This window comes from Apostichopus japonicus, chromosome 20 (assembly GCF_037975245.1).
Source record: "Apostichopus japonicus isolate 1M-3 chromosome 20, ASM3797524v1, whole genome shotgun sequence".
Taxonomy (NCBI): Eukaryota; Metazoa; Echinodermata; class Holothuroidea; order Aspidochirotida; family Stichopodidae; genus Apostichopus; species Apostichopus japonicus.
In genome coordinates, this window is record NC_092580.1 from 6,100,958 (window position 1) to 6,119,107 (window position 18,150).

The following is an 18,150-nucleotide window of genomic DNA, read 5'->3' on the forward strand; positions in this document are numbered from 1 at the left end:
ACTGAGGACTGGGGGAAATAATATATGTTTTTTCTTTTTTGTTCATGAAAAGGGAACATGAGTGTTCCTTACATCCTTCCTTACTCCCCACTGAGTGTTATTAACAACAGGGGCACTTCCTGATTATGTAATTCAATACGATGCAAAATAAGAAACTTCACACACCTGTGTGCAATGATTATACATCAGGCTGATAAGTGTGAAGAGGGGGCGGGGAGGTTGCAAAGTTGTTTAAATGATCAAATAGAGAATGAAAATGGATGTCAGATTAAGGCAAAAGGTACTGAAAACAGATCTGAATGACAAAGTGTGGAGGAAGGGGGGGGGGGAGATTACATAATAAAGCTGGACCAATGAAATTATTTACCATTTCAGCCTATATATCTTATAAATTGTCTAATTAAAATTTCCAATTTACTACACTATGTGTGAAGAGGATGGGGATAGGTAACAAATAGGTGTTATTGAAAGGGGCTTGCAGCTTCTTGGTTTAAGCCTTGAAATCACATAAATGGGTTGAAATACAGTAGTGAGCAAATTGAAAGAGGTTTAGTTATATTGATATAATTAATTTAAAGCTTATATTAGTCATAACAGTATTGGTGCTTTTTGGACCTCAGTGAGGTAAAAAAAAAAGAAGAAGTTCATTAATTGAATCATATATGGATCACTAGTTAAACATTTTATGTAGGTTTATTTGGTGACTGTTTTTGTGGCTGAAGGCCCTGAGACTGTTTGCATTTTTCTTAGGTTTATCAGTGTATCTGCCAGAAAAAGTCAGGCATGGGCAGCCAGAAGATTACAGTTTCCTAGTGTACAATATGAACATAAATAAATAACTTGTATGCAGTCGAAACTTAACAGTCGAAAAGTCTCCTGCATCGTTCCAAAAGTTTCAAATATTGCATCATGACACATATAAGCACCCACCCATCTTACCTGTTGCACACCCCCCTCCCCTCCACCTGTAAGGTATGGAAATTATGCTGCTTTCTTGACTGACGATTGTAATATGCATGACGTATCATGTTTTTATGTTCTTAATGTCTACTGGCAGAAAAAAGCAAGAGGATTTTTTGTTCTACTGGCAAACATAAATATCCACTGGCAGTTAGCCATTAAATAGCCTGAAGTTTGTGACTTGCTCATTACTTGCAAATTTAGGTAGCTCCAAAATTTAAATGGCAATAATTTCATATATTTCCAAAGGAAGAGCTTAATTAACATTGAAAGCAATTTTCAAGATCTCTGCAAAAGGTTTCTCCATCGCCTCGAACTATACATTCCGATACGTCAAAATTTATCTTCTTAGAGTAATGCTTGAGAAATTCAATTAACTGTGAACCTTTTTCCTGCGATGATGCAAAGATATGAGGGAAATTGTTAAGTTTAATAACGTGAGATAGAACAGTGCGTGAAGGCATGCCGTCATTCTTCAAACCCGAATAAGGGAAATTGCCGTCAGGAATTTGTCTGAGACATGAAAATGGAGCCAGTATTGTTTATATCTGCTGGTTGAACCACTTTATGAGGCTTTGATAACAAAGACAGACAGATCAGTCATAAAATGTGTATGTATCAATTCATGGATGCCTGGATAAGATACAAATAAATATCTAATTCTGTAGAAGATGTTAATGGTGTTGAAAATGAAGCTTGCTATTTAGAAATAATTGTAACCAGGCATGTCATATTCCTCCAGGGAGAAAAATAAACTGTATATATCTGTTTTGAATCTCTGTTATTCCCTTAAAAAATGTTTGCAAGATGATATGTGTACTGAAAATGTGAATAAAACATGTAGATAGGCTAACGAACAAACTTTCATCTTTAAACATCTCAAAACAGAAAAGCAAAATGAGTGAATTGCATTTAAGTTTGTAATGGTAAAGCAGATTAATGTGAACAGGCTCATATGTGCCTCGAAAACGTGTGGTTAGTGATGGAACATTGAGCAGGAAGGGGAGGTAGGGAAAAATATATGAGAGCAGAAGATTCCCACCTCCCCCTTCCCATCCCCCATCGCACCATTCTACACTAGCCATTCCAGAAGACTTGTGCTTTAGTTAATCAGAGATACTCAAAATAGACCTTCTCTCACACCATGGATGTAGGATATTTGGTATTTTATATTATCTCATGGGTTGAACAACTTTCTAGTTTTTGGTGAACAGGGTCAGGTGTCTCTGCTGTGCTTCTTGCTATTCAAATTGCCCGTACAGGAACGTTAAAAAGAAACAAATAGAATTTCAGTCTGCTCTTTGTCCTTTTGGTGTCCGTTTGTTTAGATTATTTTTTATGTAACTTTTGAAATATAAAGAACTTCATTTAATTATTCTCTGATTTTAGAGGTGTTAAGTATCATTTTAAGCAGGTGCTTTCATCTCAACTTCTAAAAAAACATAGGGAGCAATTTGTTTTTGGGGTGGAAATGGGTGAGAGGGAGAGGCAAAATATTTCTCATTCAAATTAGAGGCAATTGATATTTAATAATACAACCAGCATCTTTAAAGTGGTTTTTTGAGTTGATTTGATAACTTTTTTTAAATGATTTTTCACATTAAATCCCAATCACAATGTAGGTCATTAGCTTGACAACTCAAATTTCATTTCAAATAATATAGAAAAGTTGAAGATTCCAAACTTGTCCTAATTGCTTTTTAAATTGTTTAATAATAACCTGCAAAGTTACTGGATGACAAAATGATTCATTAATGACTTATACCAGGTTTATATTCTTTAACCAATTGTCATCATGTTTTGAGTATTACATAATTAGTGGGTTTGATAAAATTGCAGACCCAAATGCAAAAGCATTCATTCATCCAGTTAATACTAGTTTTTCACTGAAGATATGAATTGCAAAATTATTAAAAAATTTGTGGAATTGGTAGTTGTCATCGTCAGACTAATCTCTTTTATAAGCTACAATTCCAGTGTAAATATACATTTCAACTTCTTTGAGATAATTTCATGTTCGTGGGTTTTCATATGGCAAACTTGTCTGGCTCTAAAAAATTATCTTTTTAATGCAATGTTATTAATGATTTTCAGTTTTCATTTTCATTTTAGAAAAGATATATTTATAAAAAAGGAGTTCAAAACAATAAAGAAATAAATCAACATAAATAACAAGAAACTTGTTCACAGATAATAAATAAATTCCCATTCTGGTAATAACCTTTGTATAAAGACATTTATGAAGATAAAAAGAAACTGTTTTGCAAAATGAAACAGTTTTCCTGCTGCGTTTTCTTTCTTCATTCATATATGTCAGAAATTTTAATCAAGGTTTGGTTGACTTAATGTTTACATTCTGTATCTTCTTGAACAACTGATATATTGTGCCTGGAAGACTATATAAAACTATTTGTCATTGAGACATCGTAGCGTGAAATTAAATGTTGCTTTACGACCCAATTAACATCTTATTTATCTCTGAAAGGTATTTTTTATTAAACCTTACTCTTTGGATCAATTTGCTCATCTTCCTTGTATGTTCAGTTAGGTGAACCAAAATTGCTTCAGTCTTTCGGAAAGCCCTATACAAACCTTTATTGATTTGCTCAATTATCTTGAACTGTGGATGACTTTTACTATACTGGTATTCCAGTACAGCAGCTATTCTGTTAGAAGTGTCGTCTGCTTGCTACGTTCCCACTCATTACGATTTCAAAATGTGTGCGTGTCACGCTGGTTCTTATTCTCATTAAGTCTCACAGTGGTTGCACGTGCTTTGGCATAGATGTGCAAAATCATCGTCAGAATTTAGTCTTGTGTGATACTGCTATAAGGAGTTTTTGAATTAATTCAGTCTCCTGTTAGTGCCCAAGAATCTGGATTAATACGTGTGGAATAAACTTCACCCACAAATTCTGGAGGCGACTGTTTTCATTATACTAGTGGAATCAAAGACCATGTCAATAGGTCTTAGCGTGTGACAGGTGGTAAGGTATGTTTGCACAGATAAATGGCATGTAGCTTAATTGCCCTTTAATAGCCTTTTCACACCTTTATAAAACAATTTCCATGGTTGTTAGCACCATTTGTGAGAAATTGGCATAGACTGGAAATGGCATTTGGAAAGAATAGGAATTGTAATATTTGTGTTCATGGCTTGTGTGTTTCATGCTTTGGCTAAAGAATTTCATTTTTAGTGAAATAATAAATTCATTCTTTATTGATTTAAGAAGAAGTGGCTGCAGCAGCAAGAGGACAAAGAGGGGTGTATTACTTTTTTTTGTTGTGGTTTTAATAAAGTAATTGTTTCAAAAAGTGGGAAAGAATGGGATTTCAAAAACAAATGATGCTTTAATTAAGGGTAATCATGTTATCTGAGATATGAATTATTTCTTATATTTATATTTCAATGGTTATATTTCTAACTGATTTATTCCTCTAGTGTTTAGGCCATACTATGTAAACATACACAAATAGAACTAAGCAACCACACTCACATAGAAACACATTTGGACATTAATGTCTTAGCTACTATATTGAATTTGATGTGCTTCAGTCACTTTTAAATTACAGGATATGATTATGCTCATGTGGTGAAAAGAGAAGTTCAGAGTTGGTTGTAAATGCTAAATTTAAAGTTATTCATGTGTACAATAATTTGTATATAATAAATACATCAGCAAAAGTAATATTTCTTTGTAATCTACTAATGTAAAAAGATTTGTTCTAGATTTCACAAAGGGGCATACATGAGAAAGCATTAACCTTTAGATAAGGAAGTATGAAACTGTATAATATAAACTAAATCATTTCTTGGATACAAATTAGTGAGGATGCACAGAGATGACAATTAAGGTGAGGAGTGAAATACATTCCACCAGAAATTTAAAAAAAAAAATAATAAACTAACAAAACTAATATATATGACCAGATGAAAAGCAACATGTAAAACATTTTGAGATTTTATTTTAAAGGGTTGTTTGCTAACCTGAGATAATTAAATTCCTTTTTAAATACATTGCTGGACAAACAAAAGTACCCTTCTAAGATAAAAACTCAAAAGAAGGTCCAGGTAATGTCACCTAAATGGACAGTTGTTAAAGGTTCTTCAAATGCATCCATTAGTAAACTTCACTTCATTCAATTCTCTCAACAACGGACTGTGAATTTTGCAGTAACCCCTTTTGCCTAAAGATGTAAAATGAGGTTACAGTCTGACTTAACTTACAAGCTGTTTGGAGTCTGTTGTCATGCCTGATTGAAAAGACCACTTTGATTTGAATCCAGCATAGAGCAATTAACATTTAATTACAGTAGACCTCAACCTACAGCTACTGGACTATTAGTCACTGATGGATATTGAGGTGAACAAACTCCAGACCTTCATGTTATAATATGTCACAGAAGTAAAAGTACCAACATTGATGAAACAGTGCTTTAGTTGGGTCATTGTGTGTTAACTTGTCAATAGTGTAATTAGTGTAAACATGTAGGTGCTCATAAAACTGTGAATAACATCCAGATTAATTTGAAAAGTTTCAAAGCAAATTAGCTTTTAGCAAATGTTAACATTAGCTTGATTCTAGATGAAATGTGCACTCCATACCATATTCTTACAAGTAGTACTAGAGCAATGTTCTGTACAAGTGTGTATGTATTTGCTCCCAGTTGGTGCAATAGTATTGGCTGGTAACGTATATATATCCTAACCAGATTACACTGACAGCTTCTTTCTAAATTAAATGTATGTAGTAGCCTAGACTTAGATAGACCTTATAGTACAGTGTAGTAGGCTTAGAATACATGTTGAGTTTTGAAAAGATAAGCATATTTTAAGAAACTAACAATCTACCTTGTGACCAATTGTATAAGTTACATTGCAAACACGATTAGCTCCTTTTAATTAAATTGCTTTATAATGTATTAAATCATCAACCATATTTTGCTCAGCTCTTCTAGTTTCTGAGATCATGAAACTGTTCTATTTAATGTATGGTGTAACATGGAAACAAAACTAATATTACAAATGATCTAAAAAGATGTTTTAAACTTTGAAATAGTATCTTAAACCTATTCTGACAGCATGCTTGCTATTGTTGTTGCTGTTGCTATTATAAATTAAAGCGTCATTATGTATTCTCGATGGTCTTGTGAATCTTTTTTGGTACTATTGTAAATAAGTAAATAATCACAGATTCATGACAATGTATTATATTGCCGAAACTTTGGCCACATAGCAGAGATCAAGGGAAACAAACATTCAAACTAAACAACCCATGTTTGTGTAAAAGCCAGTCAAAATATTAATCAGACCATGCGCATGCAGCTGTTTGAAATTTCTGTTTATAACTATTAATGAGGTTATCATGCTTTAACATATGTGTGCTTTTAGTAATTTTAAATAAAAACATCTTCCCATTTTGTTCTTCTGTGGCATCTCCAAGATACCTTTAGTTACTTTTTATAAATGAGCACAGCCCAAGTACCCTCTTGCATTTACAATTCTCCAATACATGCAGTAGAGGAGAATGACATGTGCTTCAAGGTATATCTCCATCTCTAAATTAAAATCAATACTCTGAAATCCATAATATCACTTTATTCTCATCTTCTACATGCCTTAGCTCTTCGTACATCTGGCTTGCTACTGCCGATTTTCCAAATTACTTTTACCATTTTGTGATCCGAGCAACTGTGTGTAGTGGACTCAGAGAAAAGTCTCTCCAGTGAATATTTCAAAGTACTGGATGTGTTTGTGGGGCATTTCTTCGCAAATCTTATCTAAATTATAGAGACAAAATTCAGTGAACTTAACAAGCTTCTTGAAAGACCTTTTGAATTTTTTTTTTTATTAGCAAAGCATTGACTGAAATTATTCTGTTTTTTAACCCTTAAGAACACAATTGACTCCAGCACTAATGGAGTGATGTGCTGAATAAAAGCACCTGAGTTAGCTGATGTCATTATGCATGGTTTCTGGGTGCGGATTCTTTGATTACTTTCTCACAGCATTTGGCTGCATCCTCTATCCTAATTTCATTGACAGGGCAACATTTTTTATGTAACTTTTCAGTCTTTTTGTTTTTTTCTTTTTCTTACTCTGGTTGTTTGGTCAGTCAGTTTGATTTTAACGGTTGAGATGCAGTTAAATTTATGGAAGGTGTCAGGTTTGGTGTGATAGATAGCTACAAAGCAATTTATAGCTTTTGAAATGTTAGAAGCAAGACATGTCACAAGCACCTATCAATTGTAGATGGCAGGTAGAGTATATATATAGGCAGTGACACAAGGTATAAACAAGATGGTAGGATAAAGGAAAATGATACTCTCGCCATGGCAACCCAAGAACTGTTTTAAATTCAACTGAATATGTGTGTCCCTCTACTCATAAATGAATAAATGAAAAATTAAAGATGAAGCATGTGACCTTTGACCTTTTGCTGAATGGAGAATGGAAGCATCCCTATTAGTAAGCATCATTTGCAGTACTTAACTCTTTGCTGCTGCTTTTTAAATGTTACAAATGCTTTTACATAATTTTGTTCACTTGATAAAGGTGAGGAGTTTACAAGAGTATTAATTGAGAAGATATGATGTGGTGAATAGATGAGATTGTGGTGCCACAGAGGCTGAGCTGTAGAAGGGAAGCCTAATCATAACAGATGCCTTTCCATATGTCCTTGCCAATAAGACACATCAGAATGATTTTTTGTCTTTTGATCAGTTTTCTCTTGTACAATTGGAGCTCATAAACAATAGCAAACAGATTCTTTATTCCCATTAAGTAAATTGATCACACATAACTATCCTAAAAATATGAAGAAGAGATTTGATATTTGTTGTGTAAAATTTATAATCCTACATCTAATCCTAATCTTAATCCTATCTCCAGTTTAAAAAAAAAACACAAAATTGATCTGTGCTATTTGTCATCAGTGGCCAAGAATAACAAAATAATATTTCACAAGACAGTCATACCTGTGAAATGTATCAATTTTAGTATGTAACATCTCATCAATAACACAAAAAAAAAAAAAAATCAGTGATTGGTGAACATTGACTTTAAGTTTGCATCAATCTCTGTTTATGTGTTTAAACATTTCTGTTTAATTCTACTTTAATGAATTTAAGAAGGAAATGTGGTTGTAAGTCAAAGACCTCATGTGCAACTCTATTTTTGTTGTGTTTTACGTATCTCCTTTTGTTTAGCTATGGTCATGGTTGAGTTCTCTCCCAGTGGCATATGTTTTACCAATTATTGTCTGCTGTTAAAGTTAATACCGTCATGCATGTTTAAATTGTAAATGTGTACTTTTTGTATAAACGGCAATGATCATACTTGACTTTCTTGTTATTAAATTTTGTTCTAATAAACTCCTGTTTTAAGAAACGTATTGAAAGGCACATGAAATAGAAAATTACTTATGCATTGATAGACATTAAAGACACCTTTGAATAAACTGCCAAATTCAATTTTATGTGAGTAGTTAAAAAGTGACTATGTGTAGCTGCCAAACACTTAATCTGAATCTGATTAATCTGTAGCTAATCTATACAGACACATTCATACAGTAGATTCACTATATGAAGTTGATCTCATCTCTCAATAACTCCTTTCCTCTCCTCTTTTCCCCTTTTTTTTCCTTCTGAATTTTGTTCCCTATGTGTCACCGGGAGCAATGTTTAGTAGCAGAGCTCTGAGTATTCGTTCCACCTTCTCCATCATTTATATCTCATTTTGATGCTATTAATGGAAAACATTCTTGCCTTGCCTACTAGCTAGCTGGCAGCGATGAAGATTTGATATAGTTTCTTAATATCAGTATGCAAAATGTAATATGCTTATTTGAAAGAGTTATTGCAGGGATCAACTCTCTATCAAAGTTGTCTGTCTTCCTTTTCTTTGTTAGATTTTGTTCAATATGCACCTAGCAAATTGCCTGTGATAGGCCTATATGATTAAGTATGAAGGTATTGAATGCAGACCATTTAACCTTCTGTTGTTCAGTTGCATTTTAAGGCACACTTTTTATGGAATTCAAGCATAATGGACTTGGTTTATTGTGAAGGTTTTAATTTTGAGACTGCATTACACAGGATAAGCTTTATAGGAAATGGCAAAGGAAAATATATCTTGTAATAAAACACATCCATCACATTAAGAATTTACACTCAATTTTGCTTAAACCCTCATTTTGTTTTGGGTTGTTTTCAAGAGCAAGCTACCCACTATTTACATATTAGCCCCCATTAATGTAACTAAGATATCTGTATCTTAATTTATGACCATTTCACCGCTCATAATTAACAACTACTTGTTAAACATATATTCGAATACACTGAAAATCTTGTATGTGAAAGAGTAAATGTAATAGTTTATTATTTCATTGGCAAACTACACAAGTTTATTCCAATAAGTTTAATGTTCCTGTTGCAATAATGATGGATATACCTTTTCTCTGCCCTTACCTGTCTCCATTCTAAATTTGCACAGTTTTCCTATCTACCTAAACTACATGACTAGAAATGTTTTAGCACTGTGACCCAATTCCTACTTTAAGGCACCACCCATATTCTTCTCCTTCGGAATCTACCATTCAGAGAAGTTAACTACATCACTTTCAAGGATTATTTTCATTCGACAATTTCTTCGAATATTATACTTTGGTGGTTGTTTTTATACCATATGATTCCATATGATCTATAATAGTTTTTCTGTCACTAGAAGCACAGTATAAGTATCCTTTGAATTGTCAATGTTTTTCATGTGTTAAATTTCCCCCCTTATGTTACTTCCTCACTTGCTGTTTACTGGAACACTTATTGGTTTTGAGATACTCCTCGATACTCCTCCATAAGGAGTGGTGTTTCTATGCATTTGTGTCATTGTTAATGTCCTTCAGCCCTTCTTTTGGGCCATTATAGACAATAACAGATTATGTCTTCTTGTACCCTACCTTGCCTGTAATAGTGAAGTAAAGTACCATCAAATTGTGGCAAATTCAATAACAAATGCAGTGGAATGATCCTGTGATAGGTCAAGGAGTTGGCATGCATAAAGTATATGATATAATTCTTACATTTAATAATCATTTGCCAATTAAATCAATATTATGTATGAAATACTACCCTCCGATGTACCACGTCATGCATACATTCTGCTTACTTTGTATATCAGTTGCCGCACACTGCCTTATACATACTGTAACAATACTCAATCAGGCATAAATACATACTGTTTACTGCTGTTAGGCAGATCATCCAGTGATTGACAAAATTACTATACTTACTTCCTGATTAAACAGGAAAAGATGAACTATTCCCTTAGATTTATATACAGCAGTTATCAAGTTCACCATATTAAATATTTCATAACTACTGTAAGAAAAAAATATAATGTAAATAAAGGCATGTGATACAGAGTCATTGCAGCTGTAAGCTGTCCTCATACACTACTCATATTGAAATGTGTGCCCCTAATATCTACCCCAATGCAAATTACTGTCACTCACATAAAACCTCCATGGCTCAGCTGTGAACTGGTGAGAGCAAACAGTAATGGTATCTTGATAAAATATCGCTAATGTTCTTCATGCTGATCTGACGAGGCCTGCACACATAACGCCACTCCATCTTGGGATTATAATGCCTGGAGAGGAACTTTTAATTGTTAATGAAAGCTACAAAATTAATTTTCATATCGATTCCCTCTGTGAGCAGGAGATTTGCTTACCAAATCTTTAGCCTTTGGGGAAGGAAGGTGTCAAACAGGAAAGATTGTAGGGTTTGCAGACTTGAAAAATTTATTCAACAACATGTTCTTTGAATTACAGATATTTCAGAAATTCTAAGAGTTTAATTTGTAGTATCTCCTTGCAGTGAAGAAATGAAGTGCAATCATTCAATTGGTTGTATCATATAACAAAGTGACATACAATCCTTTCTCATTTTAGTACTTATATTCTCAGAATATAAAATTTAACACCTCCAACATTGGAATGCAATCGAACAATAAAATGAATAAGTAACTTTTTCCTGCAGAACTTATATTGAAATTCCTACTTGAGAGTGTATGTGAATCTTTGTTGTATATAAGAAATGTTCATATAGCTGGGGAAGGATGTAGGGGTGAGGAAGGGCTGCACAAGCAGTGTCTCAGTGGTGATTTCCATTGTATAGGAACTATAGTATATATGAATGATGGGATGATGGGATAGGGATTGATGGGACAGAGTTGTGGTACGACAAAGCACTCTTGTAGGAGGGTTAATTCTCACTGTCATTCTGCGAACCCCTCCGCCCCCCCTCCCTTCTGCTTAAGCCAAAGCCGTACTGATGTTACTTCAGGGACAATTATTCAATGAAGTATTTATATTGAACAAGCTATATTCCAATTTAAACGTGCTAGTCTCAGTTGCAACATACATAAAAAAGTTATTAGGTGATTTACATTACTTCTCTCTTACCTGTCTCCTATGCACTCCTTTCTACCTAGCTTACCTCAACTGGTAACATTTTTTACCTCTTCAGGTAGTTGCCCCCTGCTCCTTCCGAATCTATCATCAATTTCCGTAACACAATGCTGACACTAGAGTAACAAATTACTTGTCATAAATCTATAGGAAATGGATCAGGCATATTAACTTACTACCATCAGGGATTACTTTATCCGGTATCGCGCCGTCAAATGCTGTGCAAAGTGGTCAAATAGCTAGAGGTGTGCAAAGAGATATAGCAGCTTTGTACATAGGAATCATAATATTTTGTAAGAGATACGCTTTAAGCCATCAAAACTGTGCCACACAAAATTTGAAATTAAATTATCACTTTGCTGTGAGAGATGTCTAGGAAATTAATCGCAACGCTATGAAAAGTTCACTTGTAAACAACTGTGATACAATAACATTATATGAAGCTGAGACCAGTCATATTATGCTGATACCATGCAGTCAAAATTAGCTGACACCAGTGATGACATGCTGACACCTGTCATAACATGTTGATAGTGATTTGAGTTTTCATGTGGCAAAAGAGCTTGTTTTTTGCACACATTAAACATACAACTTATACTGTGAGTGTGAGATCATCTATGGTGTGATATGTGATAATATTTCTCAGGCATATAGAGGTGTAATTTATTCCTCACTCCACACTATAATCTCCTCCTGTGTTTTGTTTTGGTCTCGTGGGATGTGTCTTGAAAATTAGTTCTGACCACTCATGCATTGCTTCATTCAATCTCTTTTCCAAATGTTATGTTGGCTGTTTATACACATTCTGGATCAATTGATTTTTGCAAGTCCATGGACGTATCAGAGTTCCAGGCATTTTCGATAGCTCACGATGTCATCAGCTAGTCTGTTTTGTGGGGACTGAGGAAATATATGATACTGTGTATAATGTGGAGAAAGGTCGTCACCAACAATTAAAGCAGCATTTTGTGTCCTTTTCTATGGCTTTTCTCAACCTCACTGATTCCACGATACCATAACGACATACATAACTAACTTATCTATTCAAATCTTACTTCAAATGGTGGCATAAAAGTTGAAAAATTTACACATTTCAACTTTGTTTTTCTTGAAGATATTTTTCGTTGGGATCCAAATAAACCTTGCCCATAATATGAATATTTAAAAGCTACGAACGTCATTGGCCAATACGTAATACAACACCATGCTTGATTTGTGTAGATTGTCTATGGCAGTTGTACCAGGGAGTTGTTAGAATCCAGCTCGCTGGTTGTACCAAGTTACCAACTGGACGTTTTGAATCTATTTTTAGCAACGGCTCATAACTTAACCTGCATCTCTGATTGGCTGAATTCAAACTAGTGGGTTGGGGAAACTGTATGCGATTATTATTAAATGTGTAATTTGTCGGTGGACACTTTTCTCATTATCTGCAAATGTCCTTAATTACTCTCCAATTAACGCTTTTGGCAGGGAACAAACTTAGCTTATATCTTAGTTTGCTGTTTTGTGATATGTAAAAAACTTGATGGACTTGTCAAAAAAGTGGAAAACGGCGACGAAACGCAAAATGCTGCTTTAAGATGTTAGATAAGCCTTAAGTACCAATTTTTATACCAAGAGTACATGTTGCCTTCATGTAATAGAGAAAGGGATATGGAAGCTCATGCATGACTATTACATCCTCTTGGGAGATTTACAATAATACATGAATATTTCATTCCTTGTGTGAAATTTGTTTCCATGTTGATCACTGAAGTGAAGGTGATTACAATGGTTTATAGGAAACCACACATTTGCTCATGTAAACCATAAAGTATCCATGGTGATCTTTAATGAAAATTTAGAGGAATACTTCAGGCCAAAATATAAGTTTTTTAATGGGAGCAGCCAAATTTTTGTTTGCTTGCCTATTTTCACTACTTTACCAAAACTATACTGAGTATTTTCAAACTAAACTCTTCTTGGATCAATCTAATCACACTCCTATATCTTAAATACTCATCACATTTTGCATTAGAATATAGAGTGGATGATAAGCAAATTACAAAGAAGATCACCCTGCTTATAAACACTCTTGGAACCAGCGAAAATGTGAACTTGTATGCAGGAGACAGACTGCTCTCTAAAGCCAATTAACCCGATCACAATTTATGTAGATATGCATGCTGCTTGAAAGGTCACAACAATAGAGGTGGGTAGAGGGAGAGGGTGGTTGGGAGGGGGGGGGGAGAATACATGCCTGACATAAGGGGGGTCATTTAGGGGGCTCATATAAATATGGGAGGAAAAATGACTTTGTTTCTTTCATATTATATACTTGAACATGAATGAAGACTTCAAGAAGGGCCTGATGTAGCTCTTCATGCTGCTGGAGGTGTACTGTGTAATATGATAAACATGTTTGTCCCGTGCTCCACTTCCTTGCCAGTCCTCCCAGATTCATATTCTGCTCTGAATTAATTACCTTGGTCAAATGGTATTGTCTGATCAGTGTAAATTCACTTTATCACTTGGTTATTTTTCCTTGTGAATACAATTTAATAGTTCATCTTAAGTCTTTAAGGACATTTAAAATGTTGTTGCCTAATGTTTTCTTGATATCAGCACAAGGTCGAATTGAGGTCATAATTTGAGAAATCGTTTAAATATTGAAACTGCTTCCACATTTAAAGTGGTTATGTCAAAACCAGATTACAAGCTACCTTGTATCTTTAAACCACCTTCAGGTATTGACACATTCAGTGACAAATTTGGAACTGGGTTCTTTCTGATCAAATTGAAAATGTGTAATAAGAACAGATAACGATGGTGTGGTTATGTCACATGACTGGTCATGTGAACCGAGGCATGAATGAATTTATTTCCTCTCCTGTCATATGTTAACACTGAAATTATACTGCACGTATCGGGCAGTATATCGCTGAGGTTGAGCATGCAGTGCGCTGAAAAGATAAAATCAGTCTTTTGAAAGATTATGATGTATTGAATTAAGAAGTATTCAATTTGGGTTTTAGTCATTTGGTCTCGGTGGAGATGATGGGAAGGATAAAAGGGATAGGAAGGGTAGCAGGGCAAATTTTGAATGGTAATCTTGTAATCTGTGACGACCATATATATCTGTTAAAACAACCAAATTCTGCTGTCTGGCCGTCCTGTGGATAACTAGCTGTTTACGGGAATTTCAAATTGTATTGTAACTAAATACTGCCAAACAGCTAATTGATAACTTTTATCTCCACCAAAGCTGATGTTCTATACATCTCTCTTACAGTGTATGTATCCTACAGTGACATACTGATCATTGTTATTTTGACGATAGATTCAAGCGATCACCAGAAAATATCCTTCAATAATTTGAAGTAGGGGAGTGGGTGTGGACTTTTGGGGAAAAGGTGACCTGCGATGATATATACACAAGATATATACAGGTGGCTTGTGGTCTTGGAGAGGTTAGATAAGGGGAAGAAAACAAGTTGTCTGGCTAAAACATTAACATGAACAAACTTGAGGTATATCTGCACTTTTTCATATCTCTCTTGCGACTCTTGCCTTGCTATCACTTTGCTGTGGAAATTAGGCAAGTTGTGTAACATCTATCAGTTGTTATCATCCCTTCACATCGTAAAATTGCACAAGGTTTGTTCATCCAAAGCAGATGATTCACAGTACAATAAAATGGGGGAGAAAATCAATCATTGTCCAAAGTTGCACACATTAAGGTCATTGGAATTACTTTCAGTACGTTAATGAAGTTAAATACATATCAACATTATGCTTTTGGCTCACTGGTTTTGCATGTTATATTTTCATGCATTTTTAAATGCAGTGTTAGAGAAAACTGAATACACAGCTTTCTTTGTTATTTCTCAGGCTTATCATATTTGAAATCTTGTCAAAGGTAAGGGTTGGTAATAGCACTTCAATAAATATACAAGGAGTTCAGGGAATTTCTTTCATTTTGGGTAGACATTGTCACATAGTGTAAGTTACTGCATCAAAACATACTTATAAATGCTAATAACGATATGTAAGAATGTATGTTATCTGTTTCTGTTAAAGAGAAAGAATAAGAATTTGCTATATTGCTAAATTGTAACTCCTTGGAGGCTGATCATATGGAATTTCAGATGCAGTCCACTGATTAATATAGACTAGATGCCATAATATATACTGAAAAGTCGCTGTGGAGAAAGAATTGCCGGGAGTTTAATAAATTTTGACAAAATATGTTAAATATAGATGTACATGTAGGTAATGCATTGCAAAGGTAGTTATAAATTGAGGAATACATTAATAGTGTGTAATGTCAGTTACAGTCTTAAATGCACCATAACTTATCCCACCATTCTACATGATGTTAATCCTTACAATGCATCCTAATGAATTGTGAGCAGCAATAAAACCACTCGGGCAAGTACTGAGGATTGGTTTCAAGGACACAAGGTATTAGGAAGGTGGGACTAATTCTTCCCGAAGCTGCTTTGTAGACATGCAACTTGCCAGCTAAGGGGGGTGGTGGGAACCAAACAGCCTCCTCCCTCCCACTGAAAAATTAGGCAGGAAATTACAAGACTTAGACTTCTACTATAATTTTATTGAGGGCTCTCTCTGGTTGGCCTTTGGACCCCACACATACATGGCTTTATCTTTCGTACTGGCACTGGCCTTTCAGCTTCATTACCAGCATTCTGTATCCCCAAAAACATTGCTCTTGTTTCGCTTTGCCAACTTCCCATTTCCAAATGTCTGGTGGTGCCACTGGTATTAGTGTACAGTCCTTACAGTAAATTGTAAACAATTGCAGATACATGAAGTTTCCTTAGCCCAACATCCAAAATATTCTTAGTTTGCCACTGACTCAGTAATCAACCATCGATCGTAAAACACTTGAAGAAAATGGAACATGCATATCGACATGGGTAGATATGCATAGTTTACATGCACGCCTGATCCAAATTCACTTTTGCACAATGTTGAATACTACATGCTATGTTTACTGAAAATGAAAGAAGCTTAAGAACAAATCTTTCACCTTTCTTATTAAGATAAGAACTAGAACTGTCAGATACTCTTACATTTTGATGGTCCAAACACTTTTCAGCACTATAGAATTGCCTTTCTATGTAGTATCTGTTGTGTGCAGCCTGACTCCTCTTGACAACCACAATGAAGTATTGAATTTCTTGACAGTTGATAGGATGACCCACTTGAGCAAGATCCGTTTCTTGTTGTGTAGTTGGCTTGATAGTGTATGTGCTATTTACTTGACACACAAGTGAGTTATTTATCAGTTCTGTTACTCATGCTCTCAACATCATCCCAAGTACTGAATATCTGCATATCTGTTTAAATAAAACATTCCTCTTTCAAACTTTAAAGATAGTTGCATGAAATTATACCACTTTGAGTATATACTTGCAGTCATGTAAGCAGTAATTCTTTGTGTGATTTTTAATTTATCAATTGTAAGTGTCATAAACTGAGAACACTTGTCTTTTCTTGTCTGTGTTTTCTCTTATTTTCATATAGTGCTAAGATCATTACATCAGAATTGCTTGTCATTTATGAAATTTGTAATTTGTATTTATTTTCACATGATTGCCTTACTCCATGGTTAGGTGATAAATAATCTGCAAGATTACCGTAAGATTTTGTCTAATGCAATGATGAGAGGACAACATATATCGATATACATGAGATAAGCGTTGACTGCAAAATAGCGTTACCAGGAGAAGTAAAAACACAAGGAAACGTTGTACAGCTTTAAGTACATAACAAAAGACATTGAAGACATATTTTAGTTTAAAAATTACCGTACCAGTTCTTATACACACCAATAAAATGTATCATACCATCCCATAAGGATCGTGACCAAAACCCAAGTCAGTTTTGCACTGTTATGGTTGGATTATGACTCATCATCTAATTATAATGAACTTTGCTATCATAATTGATAAACAAACATTGATAACCAAAATTATATAGTTTGTCTTTCAGTTATGCTTATTTTTTCCAATTAAATTTGTTTCAAATGAACTGGGTGTAAAGAATGTGTTTTGCATATCTTACAAAGTTGTATGTATTGATTTAGGTGAATAATTTATCAACTTGTATCCATACCACATTGGTAATTATGAGATGATAATATAGAAGCAAATCCTTATAGACCATTACATTTTGATTGTCAGAAACTTAAAATATATACAGAGGAAACTTATCAAACTGTATTTGGTTGAAGAAATTTTGATACTCATCGAATTTAGCATTTTCAAATGTCATGTCTGTTCAATGGTAATATTAAAACAGTAGACAAGTTACTAGTTGTATTAAAAAATATGTCTACAGCTATTGAACCCTCTACATTTTTTTTGCTCTTGATTACTCAGTTTAAAACCCTTTCCTGTTCCTTTACCGTCACCCGCTTTACCCTCTCCTTTCACATCTTCTTTCCCTCCTCCAATGGCTGTACTTTCATTAATCTACCTTTCTCAGTACTGTACTTTAGATTCTTTTAATTCAGTCTTCAGTCACGGTAGTTTGATAACTGGTGAGAACATGAAATTAAATTGTTTTCCGAACTGTCAGTTCTTGTGTACATCAATATCCTCAAGTTAATGTCAGAATTCTTTATTTTCTTAAAGTCACCAAGGAATCAATTGATATTGAGAATAATGTAAGTTGGTAGGCCATTGACCTAGGATGTGGAGAAATGCAA

General features: G+C 34.3%; 1 protein-coding gene across 5 annotated transcripts in view; it reads left to right on the forward strand.

The window, feature by feature from the left end:
* LOC139961180 (synapsin-like) overlaps positions 1–18,150 on the forward strand; it is a 545,708-nt gene that overhangs the window by 87,341 nt on the left and 440,217 nt on the right. For 2 of the 5 annotated variants that reach the window (XM_071960173.1, XM_071960172.1), the window contains exon 1: positions 358–3,952. The exons of 1 other annotated variant lie outside the window; for it this stretch is intronic. The gene's annotated coding sequence lies outside the window, so the exon portion shown is untranslated. Of the gene's footprint in view, positions 1–357; positions 3,953–18,150 lie in introns of those variants that run through there. 2 more of the 5 variants (XM_071960176.1, XM_071960175.1) reach the window with 2 other exon arrangements.